This window comes from Oncorhynchus mykiss, chromosome 7 (genome assembly GCF_013265735.2).
Source record: "Oncorhynchus mykiss isolate Arlee chromosome 7, USDA_OmykA_1.1, whole genome shotgun sequence".
Lineage (NCBI taxonomy): Eukaryota > Metazoa > Chordata > Actinopteri > Salmoniformes > Salmonidae > Oncorhynchus > Oncorhynchus mykiss.
In genome coordinates, this window is record NC_048571.1 from 64,533,558 (window position 1) to 64,556,347 (window position 22,790).

The 22,790-nt window shown below is 42.3% G+C and overlaps 1 protein-coding gene across 5 annotated transcripts in view; it reads left to right on the top strand.

Moving 5' to 3' along the window:
* The first annotated feature begins 549 nt into the window (after positions 1 to 549).
* The window catches only part of LOC110528236 (nck-associated protein 5-like), a 103,745-nt gene continuing 81,504 nt past the window's right edge, over positions 550 to 22,790 (top strand). For all 5 annotated transcript variants that reach the window (XM_021610118.2, XM_021610122.2, XM_021610121.2 and 2 more), the window contains exon 1: positions 550 to 751. The gene's annotated coding sequence lies outside the window, so the exon portion shown is untranslated. The remainder of the gene's footprint in view (positions 752 to 22,790) is intronic.

A 22,790-nucleotide genomic window follows, 5' to 3' on the forward strand; every position in this document is an offset into this window, starting at 1 on the left:
AAAATCTGCTGTTTCCAGCTACAATAGTCATTTACAAAAGTAACAATGTCTACACTGTATTTCTGATCAATTTGCTGTCATTTTAATGGACTTTTAAAAAAAAAAAATTAAATGAGGACATTTCTGAGTGACCCAAAACTTTTGAACGGTGGTGTATGTCTGGAGGTTAGACACAGGAAATTACCTGGTAAAACAGATAATTACATAGTGAGAAATAAATCACAATGACTGGAGCACAGGACTTTCTTAGCATTTACCCCACTTGGATATCATCTCAAAGGGGACAAAATAGTATAGTATAGGCTAGTATGCTTTATAGTAGGCTGTAATAGAGTGTACATATAGTATAGGATAGTAGGCATGAATTTAGTATAACAACATAATATTGCCACGGGATGTACTGTAATTATTATTATTTTTAAATTGACTAAGATGGTTAGTTTTGGTTAGTTTTCAAAATATGATAAGGACCACACGGACATTGGCTGCCCCAATGAGAGCGCGGGGACTCGGAGGCGAGAGCAATATAAAGCCATGACATCACATTTCCTGACTACGGCTTCCAAATGCGAAAAGATCTCGGAGAGTGACTTTTTTCAAGCTTGCTCCGTCCGAGGAAAATAATGAATGCAGCTTATTTTTTAAGCAATACGGATTCTCTCTTGACTTAAATATGTATTTTAAGACGTGCCCTATTTAACGTTGGTGCTGCATTACTGTCCGTGTCTCTCCCTATGCACCATTTTTCTAGGTAAGTGAATGTTATTTTCACCACCGTGTACCGATGTGCTGTTTAGAAAAAATACTTGCGAGTACGGTCGTGGGACAAACCTTAGACTGGGTATTTAATGTATTGAACGTTGCAAACAATGGTGTGCAAACAGGTTTGTAGTAGGCTATCGATACTCCCATGTACTTGGCGGTGCCTGTCGTACGCGGTGGCTATATGTAAACACAATGAACTGTTAATATCATATCAATATCATCAACTGTTCATGTCGCTGCATTAATTTAAACGTGAGCATGAAACCGGTTAGTCAGCGAACACGAATTATCGCGCCCAGACGGTCATCACGATATTATCCCAAATTAAAATCTTGCTATGCATTGGACATCACCTAAGACTTGTTTCAATAACAAAAGGCCTATTAGATACCTAAACATGTAGCATTTGCTATAGCCTAAGTGCACGTAAGTGCCAATATTGATAGGATACTGGCTGTCATTAGTAATAAGTCGTTTGCTGTTTTTTTTTCTTTCTTTTTGGGACATAATACAAACGTGATCATTTTCTGAGGCTACATAACATGAAGGACTACATGGGTGGCTGTTAGCCTAGTTGTTAGAGCGTTGGGCCAGTAACCGAAATGTTGCTAGAAATCGAATCCGGAGCTGACAAGGTAAACATCTGTCGTTCTGCCCCTGAACAAGGCAGTTAAGCCTCGTCATTAGTAATAAGTCGTTTGCAGTATCCTATCTAGGCTGTCATTGTAAATTAGAATTTGTTCTTAACTGACTTGCCTAAGTTAAATAAATAAAAATATATAGGGCACAACATCTGCTCAAACTATCAGCCTTGATGCTCTCTACAGTTAGAAAATGCGGCATGCCTTAGAGTACTAAGTGTATCTGCCTTTACTTACACAGCTACATTCTTACACTGGCAAATTTAATTACGTTCTTTGTTATGAAGAAATGGTCTTCACACAGTTCGCAACGAGCCAGGAGGCCCAAACTGCTGCATATTCCCTGACTCTGCTTGCACAGAACGCAAGAGAAGTGACACAATTACCCTAGTTAAAATAAATGTAATGTTAACAGGCAATATTAACTAAATATGCAGGTTTAAAAATATATACTTGTGTATTGATTTTAAGAAAGGCATTGATGTTTATGGTTAGGTACATATTGCTTTTTTTCGCAAATCACCCGTTTGGCGAAGTAGGCTGTGATTCAATGACAAATTAACAGACACCGCATTGATTATATGCAACGCAGGACAAGCTAGATAAACTAGTAATATCATCAACCATGTGTAGTTAACTAGTGATTATGTTAAGATAAGTTTAATGCTAGCTAGCACCTTACCATGGCACCTTGCTGCACTTGCATAACAGGCCTGCCACGCAGTCTCCTCGTAGAGTGCAATGTAATCGGACATAATTGGTGTCCAAAAATGCAGATTACTGATTTTTATGAACACTTGAAATCTGCCCTAATTAATCGGCCATGCCGATTTTAAATCTGTCGACCTCTATTCTATGGGCACTGGCAGGCTGGAGAAGTGTGCTCTTGACGGATGAAGGCCGTTTTCAACTGCACCAGGCAGACGGCGTAGTGTGGGCGAGCGGTTTTCTGATGTCAACATTGTGAACAAAGTGCCCATGTTGGGGGTATGGGCAGGCATAAGCTATGGTCAATGAACACAATTGCATTTTATCAATGGCAATTTGAATGCACAGATGCTGTGATGAGCTCCTGAAGCCCATTATTGTGCCATTCATCCGCCACCGTTCCCTCATGTTTCAGGTAAAGCACGGCCCCATGTCGCAAGGATCTGTACACAATTCCTGAAAGCTGAAAATGGCCCAGTTCTTCCAAGGCCTGCATACTCACCGGAAATGTCACCCATTGAGCATGATTAGGAACCTCTTGATCGACGTGTACAAAAGCATGTTCCAGTTCTCGCCAATATCCAGCAACTTCGCGCAGACATTGAGTGGGACAACATTCCACAAGCCACAATCAACAGTCTGCTCAACTCTATGCAAAGGACTCTGATCAACTCTATGCGATGTGTTACGCTGTATGAGGCAAATGGTGGTCACACCAGATACTGGCTGGTTTTCTGATCCACACCCCTAACTTACAAAAAAAAAGATGTGCATCTGTTGGTCACAGATATCTGTATTCCCAGTCATGTGAAATCCATAGATTAGGGCCTAGTTAATTTATTTAAATTGACTGATTTCCTTATCTGAAATGCAATTCAGTAAAAACTTTGGAATTGTTGCGTTTATATTTTTGTTCAGTATAAAGGTTCTATCTAGAACCAAAAAGGGTTCTTTGGTTGTCCCCATAGGATAACCCTTTGAATAACCCCTTTTTGGTTCCAGGTAGATCCTTTTGGGTTACACCTGACAGGTGTGGCATATCAAGAAGCTGATTTAAAACCTGTTGTGACTAGGGGGTAGTATTTTCATTTTTGGAAACATAAGGTTCCCAAAGTAAACAGGATATTTTGTCAGGACAAGATGCTAGAATATGCATATAATTGACAGCTTAGGATATAAAACACTCTAAAGTTTCCAAAACTGTAAACATATTTTCTGTGAGTATAACAGAACTGATATTGCAGGTGAAAGTATGAGAGAAATCCAATCCGGAAGTGACTCATGTTTTGAAAGCTCTGTGTTCCGATGCGTCCTTATTGAGCAGTGAATGGGCTATCAACCAGATTACTTTTTCTACGTATTCCCCAAGGTGTCTACAGCATTTACGCCTTTATGTTGAAGAATACCCGTAAGCGGCTACATTGTGTAAGTGGTCACCTGATGGCTCTGAGTGATTCTCGCGTAAAATACAGAGGTAGCCATTTTTCCTTTCGCTCCTACTGAAAAACCAATTGTTCCGGTGGATATATTATCGAATAGATATTTGAAAAACATCTTGAGGATTGATTATAAACAACGTTTGCCATGTTTCTGTCGCTATTATGGAGCTAGTTTCGGCGTTGTCGTGACCGCAATTTCCAGTTGATTTCTCAGCCAAACGTGAGGAACAAACGGAGCTATTTCGCCTACAAAAATATTATTTTTGGAAAAAAGGAACATTTGCTATCTAACTGGGAGTCTCGTGAGTGAAAACATCCGAAGCTCATCAAAGGTAAACGATTTAAATTGATTGCTTTTCTGATTTTCGTGACCAAGTTACCTGCTGCTAGCTGGACATAATGCTATGCTAGGCTATCAATAAACTTCCACAAATGCTTGTCTTGCTTTGGCTGTAAAGCATATTTTGAACATCTGAGATGACAGGGTGATTAACAAAAGGCGAAACTGTGTTTCAATATATTTCACTTGTGATTTTCATGAATAGGAATATTTTCTAGTAATATTTATGTCCGTTGCGTTATGCTAATTAGTGTCAGTCGATGATTACGCTCCCGGATCCGGGATGGGTAGTATCAAGAGGTTTTAAACGTGATCATTACACAGGTGCACCTTGTGCTGGGGACAATAAAAGGTCACTAAAATGTGCAGTTTTGTCACAACACAATTCCATATGTCTCATTTCTACAGAGGGAATCCAAAAGAGTTCTACCTGGAACCAAAAAGAGTTCATTGCGACAGCTGCAGAACCCTTTTTTCTAAGAGGGTCATTTCCATGTAAAAGGACACATGATCACCAACATTTTGAAGATCATACATATGTATAATCTTAATTTGGACTAGTTTGCTACATCAGGAAAATAATTCTGCAGCAACAGGAAATGGCAATTATGTACACTAGGGATGTACGATACCGGTAAGCATATCAGAATCAACCGATATTTGCTAAAAATGCCAACATCGGCCCAATGTCTAGTTTTACACTAATGTGCAAAACCGATGTCAAAGCTGACGTGCATACCTATATAACGTAGGTAGATGACATGTCACAAAAAAACATTGTGCTACATGTGCAACACAGCATTCTTAACCTAGCCCACAATGTCTGCTGTGTGGAACGAGCAGTCAACAAGTCGAGCAGTCATTTGAAAGAGTAAGAACATTTCAGCAAGACAACTGAAAGGCGAAATCCTTTAACGCCAAGATAATGGAATGCATTGCCCTTGACAATCACCTGTTCTTTGTCGTGGATGATGACTTTCGCCGACTGGTCAAGCACCTCGAGCCCCGGTACACACTACCAAGTAGGTGCTATTTTTCAGATGCTGCCCTACTGGAGTTACACAGTATTGTTGAAATGCACCTCCATGATCTACTTGCTATGGGCGTCACTGCTATTAGCTTCACAACTGACATTTGGACCAGCGATATCAGCCCTATGAGCATGCTGAGTCTGACAGCACAGTGGGTCAATGAGGATTTCGTACTGAGGAAAACCGTATTGCTCAAGAATGTGCTGGTTTTCATACCGCTGCTGCCATTTCAATGGCATTTAAAAACATGTTTGAAACATGAACACACTAGCTAGCTCCATTCAAACTGACTCGAGAAATAAGCTCATCAACTGTGCCCGCAGCAGACATGATACCCTCTGTTATGGCATTGAAACACCTGCTCAACAAAACTGGCGACACCGACCGTTGGGTTTACTATTCCAAGTTCTCTACTAAACTGTGAACAAGGAATTTGGTAGCATTCTCTCTGAGCCTCTTTACTGTGTCGCCACTATGCTCGACGCTAGGTACAATGACCACTACTTTCGATACAGACAAACAGTGTTTACGTGAAATGTTAGACACAACTGGACATGATGGAAACGGACACAGCGACAGTGCGCACTGAGGAAGAGCGGCCACGGACCGCCAGAGCTGAAACTTCACTGCTTGACATGTATGATGAAATCCTGGTTGAGAATGAAGTGACTGAACAACGAAACAGCACCGCAAGTACGTGGAAAAATAGGGATTGATTATGTCTTACTGGTAATGGGGACATGCGTAAATGTCAAACTTTTTGGTGTGTTTCAACTATTTAACTGTACTAGAATGCTTAATTCCTAATTTTGAAATTTCGTTTTTTGGTATCGATAGCTTTTATTTATTTCTAGGCGCAAATGCCAAGTAATTTCAGTGCATCCCTAATGTATTCTGAACAACAATCTAACACAACGCCACAGATGTCTCAAGTTGGCCCCAAGGTGCATGCAATTGGCATGCTGACTGCAGGAATGTCCACAACAGCTGTTGCCAGAGAATTTAATGTTAATTTCTCTCCCATAAGCCGCCTCCAACGTCGTTTAAGACAATTTGCCAGTACTTCAAACCGGCCTCACAACTGCAGGCCAAGTGGATGGCGTCTTGTGGGCGAGTGGTTTGATGATGTCAACATTGTGAACAGAGTACCCAATGGTGGCGGTGGGATTATGGTATGGGCTGGTATAATCTACGGACAATGAACACAATCACATTTTATTGACGGCAACTTTTTTTTCAATGAGTCTTACACGAAGAATATACTGTTGGACCTGGGTCAAGCCTACCAGATGGGCTAAATGCCTTTTTTTATGCTTGCTTCGAGCAACACTGAAGCATGCATGAGAGCACCAGCTGTTCCAGACTGTGATCACGCTCTCTGTAGCCGACATTCACAAGGCCGTGGGGCCAGACGGATTACCAGGACGTGTACTCAAAGCATGCTTGGACCAACTGGCAAGTGTCTTCACTGACATTTTAAAAATCTCCCTGACAGTCTGTAATGCAAACATGTTTCAAGCAGACACCTATAGTCCCTGTGCCCAAGAACACAAAGATAACCTTCCTAAATGACTACCACCCCGTAGCACTGATGAAGTGCTTTGAAACGGTGGTCATGGTTCATCAACACCATTACCCGGAAACCCTAGACCCACTCCAATTCACATTCCCGCCCCAACAGAATGCTGGTAATTGACTACAGCTCAGCGTTCAACACCATTGTGCCCACTAAGCTCATCACTAAGCTAAGAGCCCTGGGACTAAACACCTCCCTCTGCAACTGGATCCTGGACTTCCTGACAGGCCACCCTCCAGGTGGTAAGGGTAGGCAACACATCTGCCACACTGATCCTCAACACGGGGGCCCCTCGGGGTGCGTGCTTAGTCCCCTCCTGTACTTCCTGTTAACCCATGACTGCGTGGCCAAGCACGACTCCAACACATTAAGTTTGCTGACGACACAATGGTGGTAGGTCTGATCACTGACAATGATGAGAGAGCCTATAGGGAGGAGGTCAGAGACCTTGCAGTGTGGTGCCAGGACCGCAACCTGTCCCTCAACGTGAGCAAGACAGAGGAGCTGATCATGGACTACAGGAAAAGGAGTGCCAAATACACCCCCCCCCCCCCCCCCCCCTCCCATTCTCATCGACAGGGCTGTAGTGGAGTGGGTCGAGAGCTTCAAGTTCCTTGGTGTCCACGTCACCAACAAACTATCATGGTACAAACACACCAAGGCAGTCGAAGAGGGCACGACAATGCCTATTCCCCCTCAGGAGACTGAAAAGATTTGGCATGGGTCCCCAGATCCTCAAAAAGAGGGTAGTGCGTGTGGCCCAGTACATCACTGGGGCCAAGCTTCCTGCCATCCAGGACCTCTATACTAGGTGGTGTTGGAGGAAAGCCTAAATAATTGTCAGACTCCAGTCACCCAAGTCATAGACTGTTCTCTCTGCTACCGCATAGCAAGCGGTACTGGCGTACCAAGTCCAAAGTCTCCTTAACAGTTTCTACCCCCAAGCCATAAGACTGCTGAACAATTAACAAATGGCCACCCGGACTATTTGTATTGACTATGCATAGTCACTTTACCCCTACCTACAGTGCCTTGTGAAAGTATTCGGCCCCCTTGAACTTTGCGACCTTTTGCCACATTTCAGGCTTCAAACATAAACTGTATTTTTTTGTGAAGAATCAACAACAAGTGGGACACAATCATGAAGTGGAACGACATTTATTGGATATTTCAAACATTTTTAACAAATCAGAAACTGAGAAATTGGGCGTGCAAAATTATTCAGCCCCCTTAAGTTAATACTTTGTAGCGCCACCTTTTGCTGCGATTACAGCTGTAAGTCGCTTGGGGTATGTCTCTATCAGTTTTGCACATCGAGAGACTGACATTTTTTCCCATTCCTCCTTGCAAAACAGCTCGAGCTCAGTGAGGTTGGATGGAGAGCATTTGTGAACAGCAGTTCAGTTCTTTCCACAGATTCTCGATTGGATTCAGGTCTGGACTTTGACTTGGCCATTCTAACACCTGGATATGTTTATTTTTGAACCATTCCATTGTAGATTTTGCTTTATGTTTTGGATCAATGTCTTGTTGGAAGACAAATCTCCGTCCCAGTCTCAGGTCTTTTGCAGACTCCATCAGGTTTTCTTCCAGAATGGTCCTGTATTTGGCTCCATCCATCTTCCCATCAATTTTAACCATCTTCCCTGTCCCTGCTGAAGAAAAGCAGGCCCAAACCATGATGCTGCCACCACCATGTTTGACAGTGGGGATGGTGAGTTCAGGGTGATGAGCTGTGTTGCTTTTACGCCAAACATAACATTTTGCATTGTTGCCAAAAAGTTCAATTTTGGTTTCATCTGACCAGAGCACCTTCTTCCACATGTTTGGTGTGTCTCCCAGGTGGCTTGTGGCAAACTTCAAACAACACTTTTTATGGATATCTTTAAGAAATGGCTTTCTTCTTGCCACTCTTCCATAAAGGCCAGATTTGTGCAATATACGACTGATTGTTGTCCTATGGACAGAGTCTCCCACCTCAGCTGTAGATCTCTGCAGTTCCTCCAGAGTGATCATGGGCCTCTTGGCTGCATCTCTGATCAGTCTTCTCCTTGTATGAGCTGAAAGTTTAGAGGGACGGCCAGGTCTTGGTAGATTTGCAGTGGTCTGATACTCCTTCCATTTCAATATTATCGCTTGCACAGTGCTCCTTGGGATGTTTAAAGCTTGGGAAATCTTTTTGTATCCAAATCCGGCTTTAAACTTCTTCGCAACAGTATCTCGGACCTGCCTGGTGTGTTCCTTGTTCTTCATGATGCTCTCTGCGCTTTTGACGGACCTCTGAGACTATCACAGTGTAGGTGCATTTATACGGAGACTTGATTACACACAGGTGGATTGTATTTATCATCATTAGTCATTTAGGTCAACATTGGATCATTCAGAGATCCTCACTGAACTTCTGGAGAGAGTTTGCTGCACTGAAAGTAAAGGGGCTGAATAATTTTGCACTTCCAATTTTTCAGTTTTTGATTTGTTAAACAAGTTTGAAATATCCAATAAATGTCGTTCCACTTCATGATTGTGTCCCACTTGTTGTTGATTCTTCTCAAAAAAATAGTTTTATATCTTTATGTTTGAAGCCTGAAATGTGGCAAAAGGTTGCAAAGTTCAAGGGGGCCGAATACTTTCGCAAGGCACTGTACATGTATCGATTACCTCGTGTAACCTGTACCCCTGCACATTGGCTCGGTACTGGTACCCCCTGTATATACAGTGCATTTGGGAAGTATTCATACCCCTTCACCTTTTCCCTACAGCTTTATTCTAAAATGGATTTAAAAAAATAATTCTCAATATGGGGTATTCTGTGTAATGAGAAAGTGAAAACAGAATTTGTAGAAAGTTTTGCAAATGTATTAAAATAAAAAAAACTGTCACATTTTAGTTAAGTAGTCAGACCCTTTGCTATGAGACTCAATTGAGTTCAGGTGCATCCTGTTTCCATTGTTTCTCCAACTTGATTTGAGTCCACCAAGACACACACCTGTCTAAGGCCCCACAGTTTGCAGTGCATGTCACAGCAACAAAAAAACAGGCCTTGAGGTCGAAGAAATTGTCTGTAGAGCTCTGAGACAGGATTGTGTAGAGGCACAGATCTAGAGAAGGATACCAAACAATTTCTGCAGCATAGGTCCCCAAGAACAGAGTGGCCTATCATTCTTAAATGGAAGAAGTTTGGAATCACCAATACTGTTGCTAGAGCTCGCCACCCGGCCAAACCGAGCAATCGGGAGAGAAGGGCCTTGGTCATTGAGGTGACCAAGAACCTGATGGTCAGTCTGCAGTGCTCCTATGTGGAGATGGTTGTCCTTATGGAAGGTTATCCCATGTCTGCAGCACTCCACCAATGAGGCCTTTATGGTAGTGCCACTCTTCAGTAAAAGGCACATGACCGCCGTCTTGGAGTTTGCCAAAAGGCACCTAAAGAATCTCAGACCATGAGTAACAAGATTCTCAGGTCTGATGAAACCAAGACTGAATTCTTTGGCCTGAATGCCAAGCGTCACGTCAGGATGAAATCTGGCACCATACATACAGTGAAGTGTGGTGGCGGCATCATGCTGTGGGGATGTTTTTCAGGGATTGGGAGACTAGTCAGGATCGAGGGAAAGATGAATGGCGCAAAGTACACAGATCCTTGATGAAAACCTGCTCCATAGTGCTCAGGACCTCAGACTGGGGTGAAGGTTCACCTTCCAACAGGACAACAACCCACAGCCAAGACAACGCAGGAGTGGCTTCGGGACAAGTCTCTGTCCTTGAGTGGCCCAGCCAGAGCCCAATCGAACATCTCTGGAGAGACCTGAAAATAGCTGTGCAGTGATGCTTCCCATCCAACCTGACAGCGCTTCAGGGGATCTGCAGAGAAAATTGGGAGGAATTCCCCAAATACAGGTGTACCAAGCTTGCAGCGTCATACCCAAGAAGACTTCAGGAGGCAATCGCTGCCAAAGGTGCTTCAACAAAGTACTGAGTAAAGGGTCTGAGTACTTGTGTAAATTTGATATTTCAGATTCCCATGACGCATGTGCACAACCACGTGCACGAGCTTGGCAAGTATACAGCATGCACACAATGTAAATGCATGTACGTGAGATCAGCTACCAGCTTCTTGACAAGTTGGATTAAAAATATTTTCCTGTGGATATTGTTGTACTTGGTACAGTAAGTACAAATGTAATTGTATTCAACATTCCAGCTTGTAGAAGACTCTTTCCACTTTACATTTAATTGGATTGGTGTAGTCCTTTCTCTATTTGATCAAAAGCGGAGTAACTCAATTGGTGATCTTGTGCTTGCATACATTATACCTATATTGATTATAAGAAGTTCATAAATGTATTTACTTTGATATTTGTGCTGCTGATTAACTAAGTTATACTTTTTTTCTGAGTTGGCATGCAACTACATTTCATAGACACTTTTAGATTCGCTAAGAGTGATTTACATCTTGGTTTCATTAGTTCAACGAGAGGGCGTAGAGCGGAATTACAGATGTCCATCTCTAAAGCCAAAAGTAATCCTTCTAGTCATGTAGTTACAGTAACTCAACCAGGGTTTCCGTTAGCTGGTAATAGCTGGCTTTTGTCAGATTAAAATAGAAAAGCCGATTTTAAAATAAAATTTGGTGCCAGCCAATTGTCCAGGAGAAGAAAAAAAATCCCATTGCGAAATAATGCCTTTTAGCCTATTAATTGATGGGAATACCAGTCGATGGAAATACTTTGTCATGTAGTGTATGTGGACACCTGCTCGTCGAACATCTCATTCCAAAATCATGACCATTAATATGGAGGTGGTCCGTCCTTTGCTGCTATAACAGGCCTCCACTCTTCTGGGAAGGTTTTCCACTAGATGTTGGAACATTGCTGTGGGGACTTACTTCCATTTAGCAACAAGAATTTGTGAGGTCGAGCACTGATGTTGGGTGATTAGGCCTGGCTTGCAGTCTGCGTTCCAATTCTTCCCAAAGGTGTTCGACGGGGTTGAGGTCAGGGCTCTGTGTAGGCAAGTCAAGTTCTTCCACACCGATCTCGACAAACCATTTTTGTATGGACCTCGCTTTGTGCACAGGGGCATTGTCATGTTGAAACGGGAAAGAGCCTTCCCCAAACTGTTGCCACAAAGTTGGAAGCACATAATTGATTAGAATGTAATTGTATGCTGTAGCGTTAAGATTTCCCTTCACTGGAACTAAAGTGCCTGAACCATGAAACAGCCTCAGACCATTATTCTAATGGCAGCGAGCTTGACACCACTCCAGCCAACGCTTTCATAATTCTCCTAACGAACAGTTCTTGTGCTGACATTGCTTCTAGAGGCAGTTTGGAACTCGGTAGTGAGTTGCAACCGAGGGCAGATTATTTTTTACCCCCTATGCACTTCAGCGGTCCTGTTCTGAGCTTGTGTGGTGTACCACTTCGCAGCTGAGCCGTTGTTGCTCCGACGTTTCTACTTCACAACACTTGCAGTTGACCGGTGCAGCTCTAGCAGGGCAGACATTTGATGAACTGACTTGTTGGAAAGGTGGGATCTTATGACTGTGCCACGTTGAAAGTCACTGAGCTCTTCAGTAAAGCTGTTCCCTGCCAATGTTTGTCTATGGAGATTGCATGGCGGTGTGCTCAATTTTATACACCCATCAGCAACAGGTGTGACAAATAGTTGATTCCACATACTTTTGTGTGTGTATATACACTGCTCAAAAAAATAAAGGGAACACTTAAACAACACAATGTAACTCCAAGTCAATCACACTTCTGTGAAATCAATGTGTCCACTTAGGAAGCAACACTGATCAACAATACATTTCACATGCTGTTGTGCAAATGGAATAGACAACAGATGGAAATTCTAGGCAATTTGCAAGACACCCCCAATAAAGGAGTGATTCTGCAGGTGGGGACCACAGACCACTTCTCAGTTCCTATGCTTCCTGGCTGATGTTTTGGTCACTTTCGAATGCTGGCAGTGCTTTCACTCTAGTGGTAGCATGAGACGGAGTCTACAACCCACACAAGGGGCTCAGGTAGTGCAGCTCATCCAGGATGGCACATCAATGCGAGCTGTGGCAAGAAGGTTTGGCACTACCAGGAGACAGGCCAGTACATCAGGAGACATGGAGGAGGCCGTAGGAGGGTAACAACCCAGCAGCAGGACCGCTACCTCCGCCTTTGTGCAAGGAGGAGCACTGCCAGAGCTCTGCAAAATGACCTCCAGCAAGGCCACAAATGTGCATGTGTCTGCTCAAACGGTCAGAAACAGACTCCATGAGTGTGGTATGAGGGCCCGACGTCCACAGGTGGGTTGTGCTTACAGCCCAACACCGTGCAGGATGTTTTTCATTTGCCAGAGAACACCAAGATTGGCAAATTCGCCACTGGTGCCCTGTGCTCTTCACAGAGGAAAGCAGGTTCACACTGAGCACATGTGACAGTCTGGAGACGCCGTGGAGAACATTCTGCTGCCTGCAACATCCTCCAGCATGACCGGTTTGGCGGTGGGTCAGTCATGGTGTGGGGTGGCATTTCTTTGGGGGGCCGCACAGCCCTCCATGTGCTCGCCAGAGGTAGCCTGACTGCCATTAGGTACCGAGATGAGATCCTCAGACCCCTTGAGACCATATGCTGGTGCGGTTGGCCCTGGATTCCTCCGAATGAAAGACAATGCTAGACCTCATGTGGCTGGAGTGTGTCAGCAGTTCCTGCAAGAGGAAGGCATTGATGCTATGGACTGGCCCGCCCGTTCCCCAGACCTGAATCCAATTGAGCACATCTGGGACATCATGTCTCGCTCCATCCACCAACTCCACGTTGCACCACAGACTGTCCAGGAGTTGGCGGATGCTTTAGTCCAGGTCTGGGAGGAGATCCCTCAGGAGACCATCCGCTACCTCATCAGGAGCATGCCCAGGTGTTGTAGGGAGGTCATACAGGCACGTGGAGGCCACACGCACTACTGAGCCTCATTTTGACTTGTTTTAAGGACATTACATCAAAGTTGGATCAGCCTGTAGTGTGGTTTTCCACTTTAATTTTGAGTGTGACTCCAAATCCAGACCTCCATGGGTTGATACATTTTTGTGTGATTTGTCAGCACATTAAACTATGTAATGAAAAAAGTATTCAATAAGAATATTTCATTCATTCAGATCTAGGATGTGTTATTTTAGTGTTCCCTTTATTTTTTTGAGAAATCTAGACTGACTGACTGACTATGGTTGTTCTCATACAAACAGACCCTCACTCACAATGACTAGCTAACGTGTACTTTACCCATTTCATTACATCTTTATATATTGCAAATAAAATGTAAAAACAATCACAAATGTTTTATATAAATTTCAAACAACGACATTGGCATGAGAGCAACTTGCCAGTCCAAAACAATGTCCTCTCCATTCAAAAAAATATGCCTCAGTTTCAGTCTCCAAAATGGAGTCTTCAAAAAATTCACGATGAATTTCCTCAATTGTTTCTACATTTGTATATCTAGTCCTAGAATTAGCTTTCCTTGACTTATTCGCCATGATGTTGGATAAATAAACAGCTGAAGATGCAAGTCACTGAAATACTGCTGTGCGTAATAAGCTCTGCTCCTTCACGGTTGAATTGGCAATGGTGAAAGAGCGGTCCTTACGCCAGCGTTCAATGGAAAGGTTTGTCTTACAACAAAGAATCAGGGGATATTGCCGTTTACCTCTGCTCATTGGCGATCTACCCAGCTAGATTTCAAGACGACCAGTGGTCATTGGGTTAAAATACAGTCAATCAACGAGACCGTGGTCATTTAATTGGTGCACAATGGGCTCGTCACTTGTTGTCTTCCAATTGGTTTATCCGGGTCAATACGTCCTGCAAAATGACCCATCAGGTTTGGTTGTGTTACAAACAAACAAACAGTTGATTGCAAGGAAACCAAACATGACTGGATAAAGTCAGGGAAAGTCTGTCTATTTTATGTTGGATGTTATGTTGGAAATTGAATGACACAAAATTCAACGAGATAAGCATTCACAATGTTTTGTGTTAGGCTATAAAAAATGGATTTAACCGAACAAATTACCATTGTGTAACAATGAGCCTTGGGATTGCAACCAGAGCAAGATCTTCAAAGGTAAACTATTTATTTCAATGCAATCTGTGATTTTGTTACGCAAGTGCTGGTTGAATAAGTAGTTTGATATGGGGGTCTGTGCTCAGATAGTATTCGGAGTGTGTATTCTTTCGCAATAAATACTTTTTTAAATCTGACAATGCAGTTGGATTGGCAAGATTCTAGTCTTTCGAACCATGTGAGACACTTGTACTTTCATGAATGTTTAATATGACTTTATGTAGCGATCACCGTATGTTGTCGAATTTAATCCCGCTAACGGGTTCGGTGCGCAGAGGTTAAACCTGTCAGATTTCAAAAATGCTTTACGGCGAAAGCATATTTTACAATTATTTGAGAACATAGCCCAGCAGACAAATCATTACAAACAGTAACCAGCCCAAGTAGAAGAGTTACACAAGTCAGAAATCGAGAGAAAATTAATCACTTACCTTTTGATCTTCATATGTTTGCACTCAAGACATTTGTTCAATAAAGTCTCTTTTTATATCCGAATTTTTTATTTTTTTTAAAAGGTCAACAAGAAAGGCTCTCTGTCGTGCTCATGAAAAAGCTCTGACATGGCAGGGTTCACTCATTCAGGCTGCTCTTACTTACTCATTTTTCAGAATACAAGCCTGAAACAATTTCTAAAGACTGACATCTAGTGGAAGGCATAAGAGCTGCAATTTGAGTCCTAAGTCAATGGATACTGTAATGGCATTGAATAGAAAACTACACACCAATCCTTCTTCCTGAATGGATTTTTCTCAGGTTTTGCCAAATCATCAATTCTGTTATATTCAGACATTATTTTAACAGTTTTGGAAACTTTTTAGTGTTTTCTATACATCTACTAATTATATGCATATCCTATCTTCTGGGCCTGAGTAGAAGGCAGCTTAATTTGGGCATGCTTTTCATCCAAATTTCCAAATGCTGCCCCCTACCCTAGAGAAGGTTATTTAAAATAAGTGTAAATTCAGTATTGTTGTAATTGTCATTATTATAAATAAAACAAATCGGCCGTATTTTATTTTTATATCAGTATCGGCTTTTTTTGTCCTCCAATCATCGGCATTGAAAAATCATAATCGGCCGACCTATAACCTGGACTGTACGATCTGACACACTTTCTCTTTGGAGGAGATCACCATCTTATTGTCCATCTTAATTGCTGGAATTTTTTATTTAACTAAGCTAGTCGGTTAACAAATACTTATTTGCAATGACGGCCTAGGAACAGTGGATTAACTGCCTTGTTCAGGGGCAGAACGAATGTTAGAAGTGTTACGCATTTTTAGTTGTCTTGCTAGTAGCCTGCCTGTCTTCTCACCTCCATTAACTGGTTCAAAGTCTAAACAGTGCATTTTCTGCCTTTTTTTTGGTTATACATTTCTTGCAACAAAAATTTCAATTTGCAGTCAGTTTGAAATGTGATATCTGTGAAATGTCTTGCCAAATCCCTTTCCAAACCATATATCTCGGTTTCTATTTTTTTTTTACTGCTTTCAGCCCCTTCTCTCTTCTTTTTGGATGCATGTGCCATTATTTCCTTCTATCTGCTTTAGAGGTTTCCTGTACTGTGGAAATATTTTTGTGGGTGATGGCCCCTCATCAGTCAAACGCTCCCTAAAACACTTCAGCGAGCAGGCCTTTCTAATCGACCTGGTCCGGGTATCCTGGAAGGATATTGATCTGAAAGGTGTATGTTTCTCGCGTTGTGGTGCGAGTCATCCGGGATCATAATGTTGATTCCTAGACATTTTTGTGTCTAGTATTTTGTTGCATTATGATGCGTTAATGCTTATTGGAATGAGCTTTGGTTGGTATTCACGGCATATTCTTAAGTGTTTGGTATAGTGCCTTAGATACATATCAGTGGTTTTGGTTGTCCGGTGACGTCATTAAACAAGTGTGTTGCCTGGTAGTGTTGTTGGGGCTTACTGGTATTTGTATTTTGGGAGAAAACTGAGTTAATGTTAAACTCTGTAGGTGTGTTAGCATCTATTGTGACAGCTTTTTAAATTTGTAATGTTTGGTTGGCCCAGTATTGGTTGCCTTTGTTTGGTACTGCGGTGGATAGTTGGTTGTGTGCTGTGTTGGAGAGCGTACATTGGTTAGTTTCCAGGCCCCTGCCCAGGCTGGAAACTCTTGCTCTACTCCCTGTTGGGACATCGGTCTGAGGTGAATACAATCTGCTGTGTACCTCAGTGGGAGATTTGGGTAGGGTAGTGCCATTTGCTACCCGGAGCTATATCCTTTCTTTTTCCCCTGTTAGGCTTTGCGATGTGTTTCACTTTGGAATACGTTGGGCATGGTTGTTATTTTTGTGTGGTGTCCGTGGACTGAGCAGTTGTTTCGGTGGCACATCTGTGGCTTGGGGGTAATCTGCCAGCGTGCTGTTTTTCCCCCATGCCAGCAGGCTACAGTGCGTACTTACCGATCGCAAATCCGCACCAAGACTAAGGTTGAGTTATATGGCGCTTCCCCAAATCCTACAATATCTCATCTCTCTTCTGTGGTGCCCAGTGTGATTGGCATTTCTCTTGTTGTGGTCTGGTGTGCTCAGCAGAGGGGAAGAGCGAGATTTGTGTTTGTATTTACTTGTGACTATGGCGTTTAATGTGTAGACAAGTTCATTCGCTTTCCATCAGAGGAACTGTTAGAATTATGTACTAAACAACAGCTGTTGAAGATCACTGATCACTACCAGGTTGAAATTAGTGACAAATGTCCCCAAAAAACATTTTGGCCTTTATCAACCAAGGAAAGGAAAGGAAAGCTCTCAGGGGAAAGTTTGCTCTGGGAACGTGACCCAGATTTACCTAGGGGTCGCTTCTCTGTCGTGCCCCGCACTCATTTGATATTGTTGGAAACTTACGGTTGTTGCCAAAATTTAATGAGAAGGACCCTGAGATGTTCTTTTCGTTGGGAGCTTGTTGCTGACGCGCTCTCCCGTGCTCCCTGTTCCTGAATGTCTGTGACTGACCTTTTGTTTGGTATTGTTCTGTCGCTTCTGTCTGTTCCCTTCTAGTCTCATTTTCTTCTTTCCTCTTAAAGGTTGCTTTCTGTGTGCAAAGGTTGCTGAGGTCTGGGGAGGACAAGGTTGGCTGGGGCAAGTGGAAGTGTGAACACGTACCCCTCATGGATTTGGGATGCCGGCTGGGCCATTTGGGACGCCGGCTGCGTTATTGAGGCAGTATTTTGTTTGTGTGATTTGTGTGGTGTTCCAGGGTCCTTGTTGGTCCCTGGGTTTTATGGGGTGGAGTGTGACGACCCTTCCACTCTGTCTGTCAAATTCTCTCTTTGCTCTTGTTTTCCTAAATTAGGATGTCGGTGGACGGAGCTGGGAGGGTCATCAGTGAAATGGGACATGCCTGTCCCGGGATAAATACACCTTTTCCCCATTCATTGAGGAGACTCTCTCCATGCAGACACACTGTTTGATTTTGGTTGTGGCATTTTTGTGGCCGGTTTGTTTGCGTGATTTGGCATCTTTCAACACTCCTCGTTATCACATCTATACATGCAACCACGCACACTACTGATTACTGACTACACACACCATTGTTTATTTGTACCTAGGTTACCTCCGTTTAATAAATATATATTTTTGTTATTCCTTATCTCCACGTTGTCTCCCTTTTTTGTTATGGGCTTCGAGATAGTTTGTGACAATATCATTATGTAACTCTAATCTAGCATGATCTGTGAGGGCAATAGGCCCAGTCCTGCAATCAATCACATTATTAACCATGCAATTAGATATCAATAAATCTATTCTGGAGTGTGTCTTATAACACTGGGAGAAAAGGTATTCTCTATCATGCGGATGGACTAATGTCCTTATGTCTGTAATATCTTCTGTTAGCAAATGTATTGCAAGTCTATACTTAGGTGTGGAGACTTCAACCAAGTGATTGACAATATGATTGATGTAAGTACATTTACAGGTAACTCCAAGGATGATCTGCCACTCCATATTTCCTAGTATAATGTTGACCTCATGGAAAGAAATTGGGGTCCTCCTTGTTGGAGCATACATGTTGCATAATACTACCGTAATCCCATTTTATAAGAGCCTCAATGCAGATCAGCCTGCCAAACTCAGTGTTGCTTCAACTTTACAAAATTAACAATTTTTCTCCCCATTTTGTTTGGAATTAGAAGAGCTATGATAAACTTCTGCAACACAGCCTCTCCTAAATTTCAGTGCCCCTATCTGTTAAATATGATTCTTGTATAAACACAATATTCGCCTTTTATTTTAAATGTCAATCTTTTTCCTCTTCACTTGGTTACCACAACCATTTTATATTCCAAGAGCGTTTACATAACCATTAGCCATATTTGCGCTGAGTAGTTATAGCCTGTGAAGTGGCCCATTTAACACGTGACAACTCTAATGAACGTCATATAACACTTCACTCTATATATACACACTCGAGCAGTACAATAAAACCGTGTAAATAAACATAGAAAACCAATCCCAAAATAAATCTCACCTGGGAACGTAACGTTGCTTCTCAATGATTCAATCATCACAATTCAATTTCGAATTTGTGCCTGTCATAAAATTATTCTGCACACACAAGATTAGTCCACCGCCAGCCTCACTCTCCTCTTTCAGATTAACTGATCTCACCGTATTTCTCCTACTTCTGTACTCATTCTTTGACACGATTCCACAATATATCCAGCTTTTTCTCATGATTCTCATTACCCTTCTCCAGATTGTAGATGGCATCCTCGACTGTCAAAATCCGTCCTTCTGCCCCATTCATCCTCTTGTATCGCATCAACTTTTTCCTTTAGCTTGGTAGTTGTTTTTATCGTGGAGACATGGGATGCAACATCCAACAAAATTGTGTTCATCTGTCCCATTTTTCTCAAATAGATCCTACAGATTTCTCTGGGTTTCTGTATTTATCCATGTCTTGGTGGGGGGGATTCGGGAGGAATTGCTGTTTGCTAGTCCGTGGCTTTCTGTGAATACCGTGTGTTAGGCAGAAAGTTTAGCGTGTGTTGACGTTCCAATAACACCACTTTAGCGAGATATTTCAAAATGTAAATTCTTTATATTAAACTGTACTTCAGGTCAATATTATAGATAAAGTGTATGCCGTTGAATTTCAGTATTTACATGTGGGTATTGGGAGCTCTCTAACATGCTGCTTTCTTTTTCGGCTGTCCCACGTGACTCGTGTTCTAATTATTGAATCCAAGGGTTGTTCTTATTTAGGGTTGGCTCTGTAATTGTATAACCGTGTAGCCTTACCGCCGATTATGGATGAAGGCCGTGATTAAAATAACCGTCATAATCCAATATATTTACTTAAATTATATTTTTATCAATATAACCAATAACAGTAGTGTAAATGAACTAACAATTGTTTTTGTACCTTAATCCATAAAACTGTCTCCATCTCCTCCCTCCAATGTCCTTAAAAACGTGCTCACTTTTTTTAACATTGACGTAGGGAGTCAGGAAGCAGGTGCAGTTAGTGAGTGTTTTTAATATTAACAAACAATGCCTGACAAGGAAACAACCAATACTCCCCTTTTATCCAGCACGCCATTGTATTCAACCCTCAGGTAGTAATCAGGAAGTGATGATCTCCAGGTGTGACTGAGGTGCAGGCATGTGTAATGGGTTGTGAGGATTGGTGGTAAGTAGACCGGCAAAGTCTCGTGCCGGAGAGCGGGAGTAGACATGAGTTTTGTTGATGCTGTAACATGATCTTTATCTTTACTACCTTTTAGCTGACAAAACTCCACAGTGAAGGACGTTTCTGATGAACTCGACCAATGGAGTGGAGCAGAGACCAGGCTTTGGAATTCAGCCCTGACTACATCGATTTTGCCCAAAATCATTTATTTTTATTATGAAAAGCTAACCTTGTACCTATGTTTGTCCTCTGTAGTTACATGCCTTTCTTTGGTTGCTGAAATCCATACTTTTTCAAATAACGTTATTCAAATACTGTACAACCACTGACTGTTTCCTTGTTGTGATTCAATTGGCACATGCATTTGCGCTGATTTGCCATCTTAGAGCAACATTAATGAGTAAACATTCGGTGGTTGTATTTGATTAACATTTATTGATAAAGTATGGATTTCAGCAAACAAAGGTACAAGGTTAGCGTTTCATAATATTGTTTTTTGAAAGTATTGATCTTGGCCGAATTGATGTAGTCTGAGCTGAATTCCACAACCCCTCATCTCTCCTCTACTCCGTTGGAATTAATTAGAAACTTACTTCACGTGGAGTTCAGTCAGCTATACTACCTTATGCATAGTGCTCTGGCTATACATTTTTTGGTTTGTAAAGATGCAAAAACAATGCTAAAAGCCACCATATCTACTGAATGAACTACCAAATGTCATTATTGGTGTGTGGACATCTATAAATCAATGTGAATCCGAGAGTGATGTGATGAAAACCGAAGTTGAAATCCATGCTAGGCTAGCAAGCGTAATATGTGTGCAACCATGACCACTGCTTGATTACTTTTTTACTGTGGTTGCTAGGGTTTGTTGCTATATTTAGCAAGCTTTCAGACCCCTCCAGCGACTTATTGGTAAGAGGTTAGCGATTCGGCTACTTTTCAGGCTACCTTTTGAGGAGTTTTGACACTGAGGATTTCTATCATTTTTATAGCATTTAGGCAGAGAAGCGAGAGGGGGTGAATGCTACGTCGAGGACCGCCGTTGTGGCCTCTTACTAACATCCCGATCTTGCGAAGCAGAATATAAACTAGTGAGAACAGGATGCTTCATATGAGGCTCTCGCAGTTGTACATCAGTAAGCGTCGTCATCTATCGACAAATCGAGGAGCCAATGGCGATTCTCACTGAAATAGTTCGCAACACTGGCTATAAATGGTGAAGGTGGACATTTGCCTGACAAATAATTCCATGACCGTCACAGCCCTATTTTGATTAACACACAAGCATAAATACTCTATATATACTGAGTTGAGATGCACCCCCTTTCTTGCCCTCATAACAGCCTCAATTTGTCAATGCATGGATTCTACAAGGTGTCAAAAGCATTTCACAGGGATGCTGGCCCATGTTGACTCCAATGCTTCCCACAGTTGTGTCAAGTTGGCTGGACGTCCTTTGGGTGGTGCACCATTCTTGATCCACACTGCAAACTGTTGCGTGTGAGAAACCCAGCAGTGTTGCACTTCTTTACACACTTTTAAACCTGTGCCCCTGGCACCCTATTCAAAGGCACTTACATATTTTGTCTTGCCCATTCACCCTCTGCACGGCACACATACACAAGCCATGTCTCAAGGCTTAAAAATCCTTCTTTAAACCCGGTCTCTTCGCCTTCATCTACACTGATTGATTGAAGTGGCTCAATAAAGGATAATATATTTCACCTGTATTCACATGGTCAGTCTGTCATGGAAAGAGCAGCTGTTCCTAATGTTTTTTACATTCAGTGTATATTCTGAACTTTCACATGCCCATCACAGCTGGTTCTCCGTAGAGTGAAATTGGTTTCCATATTCTCTCCTCCTCTCCCTGATCTGCAACTCTTTTCTAATCCTGCTAAAATCCCAAATCCTGCTTAAGGGATCTGCCCCAGCCCTCGATGACAGCAGAAACAGCCCTCCCTGCTGCGTGTTCAATGGCCTGGGTGGGATGGATGGAGTGAGTGGACTTTTGTTGTTGTTCAAGAGGTTTATTCAAACCAATGCTTGATTTTCTTCTCATACTGAAGGCACGCGATAATGTCGACCTGTAGACTGTGTTTTTAAAGGGTTCTCTCAGTGTATGAATATGTATTCCAGATATTCCAAATTTATAGGGTGTCCCCCAAATGGCACCCTATTCCCCACATAGTGCACTACTTTTAAACAACTCTGATCTCAAGTAGTGCACTATGTAGGGACCAGGGTGCCATTTGGGATGCCCTCTCCGTTGACATGGTGGTCGCAATAATGAGGTCAGCTGAACTGATCAGAGTGTTGAGAGAAATGTTCCCCATAGGCTAGCTGCAAACAGATTGAACTTTGAGCCTCCTATGCTAGCTTGAGAAAATCCTCGCCAAAATGGAATGTCATCACCCTATGCATCCTATGCATGTGGGATAGCAGAGCTTGATTTAACCACAGTGGGCGTTATCATTCAAAACATTGGTTACAGATTTTGTAAGTAAGTTGCCATAAA